Source organism: Lycium ferocissimum, chromosome 10 (genome assembly GCF_029784015.1).
Source record: "Lycium ferocissimum isolate CSIRO_LF1 chromosome 10, AGI_CSIRO_Lferr_CH_V1, whole genome shotgun sequence".
Classification (NCBI taxonomy): domain Eukaryota; kingdom Viridiplantae; phylum Streptophyta; class Magnoliopsida; order Solanales; family Solanaceae; genus Lycium; species Lycium ferocissimum.
The window spans coordinates 45,150,381-45,153,117 of NC_081351.1; positions in this window are offsets into that span (position 1 = coordinate 45,150,381).

The following is a 2,737-nucleotide window of genomic DNA, read 5'->3' on the forward strand; positions in this document are numbered from 1 at the left end:
ATCTATGTGTGCGCGCATGCAGTGGTATATACATGTATACTGACTAGCAATTATACATATTTTGTAAAAGAAATTATATCTTAAAAAATAAATAAGGCTAAAATAGTCAAAAGTTCTTCTCAATTAATGTTTTCTTAAGAGGCGTGTAAAAGAGAAACACGACAAACAATTTGAGACATAGAGAGTATTAAAAAGAAAAATATTGAAGGACACACCTCAAAAATTAAACACTCTAGCCTTCAGTTTTTGTACATACATTAAATAACCTATAAAAGTTTATACTAGTATTTTTAACATAACAAATATTTCTATTAATAAAACGTACTATGTTTAAGTTTAAGAGACCTCTACTTAATTACCTCCACCCCTAGGTGATGTACTTGAGTAATTATGTTACAACCATTCGATCACTAGCGGAGGAATTTGTTGTAAGAGCCACAGACCACATTTACTTAAGATCAAATAATACATGCCATGTAGGGGGGACTACATGAGGCTAATCCAAATAAGAAAAACACACACACACACGTATAGATATATTGATCGAATGGCATTTACTAAGTTCATACGCTCTATGAGTATAGTTTTCTACCACGTCCTAGGTAGTGTTGCTTTATTTCTTCATAAATTTGTAAAAGCTTTAAAAGGTACCATATGATTGACTAATTAATTGATACCCCCCATGTTGTTCTTAATTCTTAGTTGGCACGCTCCTTGACTATTATTAGTCCTCTAGCTGAACTTACCCCAACCAAACTGTATACACTCTACCCTCTCAGACCCCACTTTGTGAGATTTTACTGAGTATGTTGTTGTTGTCGTTGTTGTTGTAGACTGTGGTAGCTGCATTTACCAACTTTAAAAAAATCATCACTATGGATTGACATGAATGCTTAGGTACGAAAATAAAGAACCTATAGATTTCTCGTAAATTTATTAATTATATAATTAATGAATGTCATCTTTTTTAGGTATGTTGCCATCTTTTTTAGGTATGTAAACGTGATAGATTCCTAAAATTAGTCCACTATAAGAAGAAATAGTGGTTCAAAAAATTTTTATTTTTCTGGTTAAGAAGATTTGGCTAGTTACGTTGTTACATTCACCGAGTACAGTTAGTTTTTTGTGCTTTGTGGTCATGTTAGTTGCTTTCATGCTGAAGAATGCTTATTCAAACTCTAACTTTGTTTGGCGTCTGTAACAGTTGCTTTGCCTTTATTACTTGGGCCCTTTCCGTTTAGAAATTATTTCTCAAAACCATTTGAATTTAAAAAAATTAGATTTTTCCACAAGGCCAACATAATATGCTAGCCATCATATCCCAGGAATTTTCCAAAACAGTTTTGGAAAAAAATAATAAAAGAAACTTAACCAAATGAGTGCCCAATTTTTTTCAAATAGTTTCCCGAACCTATCTTTTTTTGGTTGTCTATCTGGTATTCCATACGCCCAACAATTTGTCTATCTGGTAACCACCACCAATTTTGTTGTGTCACAGTCACACCATATCAAGGAAATTAAATATCTTACCTGGAAAATTAAATATACTAGCAGTTGGTAGTCGTATAATTAACTTATGATTATATCCTTAAACCAGAGGTCTCGAGTCTGCTGGATACAGAGTCGTCTTTGTTAGAGAGCTTTTACAGTCCAATGTGAGATTTTTTCGGGCGAATCTGTATTTAGTCGGGCTCTAATATGAATACCGGATACCGAGTGAGAAAAAAAAATTATGATTTATATTTGAGTATTGTAAATTATATTGTACTATTTTCGCATGCACTTCTACTTTACCCTCGCGATATTAATATCTCAACCTTCGATCTATTGGAGGAGAACTCTGAAAAGGAGTCTCATTAATAAATATAGTTGAACGTGTCAACCTTATATATATACACAAAAATATTGGTGATGAGAATTGAAACTATTTCACGTTTTTGCGTTTGGACTTTGAAATATAGAGGTCCCAAGGAAGCTGATCTTGGGGTTCTAATTAATTCATAGGTTACATTATTTTCAATATTTATTGATGTGTTCCAAAAGGTTGGTGAATATCCTTATCCAAGCATGTGAGTATTATATATGTAAGATATTCCTATAAGGTAGGTCATTCCATTTAATTCTTTGGAGTGTGGTTCTTTCTTTTGCTTTTTTTTTTTTTATTTCTTTTATTATATTAGTATCTCATTAAGTTTTGTGTTTAAAATGATTGTTAGTTATCTATAACCTCAATACAACTCATGTAGGCCCTATAAATACCGAATTTATGATTGCTTAATATAATTATTTTTGTACTATATCTCTTTCAGTGATTCTTTTTCGTCTTGCACCATTAATTGTGATTTGCGAGAAGCAATTGAATTTCAATTTCTTTTTTAATATAAAGTATCGCTTAAAATAATACAACTAATTTCAAGTCTTTAACAAGATTAAAACATGCAACAAAGACCAAGCCCCATATAACTTCATGTCTTCATTCAGTGAAAAGTACACATCTTGCGATCTGCCTGGTAGGGTCTACAAAGAAAATTGAAAAACTGCACAAAATCGACAATCCGATTAGTAGTTCGGTATTGAAATTTTTTTTGATCAAAATTGATTTGGTTTTAACCAAAAAAAGTCAAATCAAACCAAACCAAACCAACCCGACATTACATGTATACACTTTTTAAATATATTATACATAAAAATATTTTTTTGTAATGTAATTTATAAATATTTCTTAAAACTTTTCATA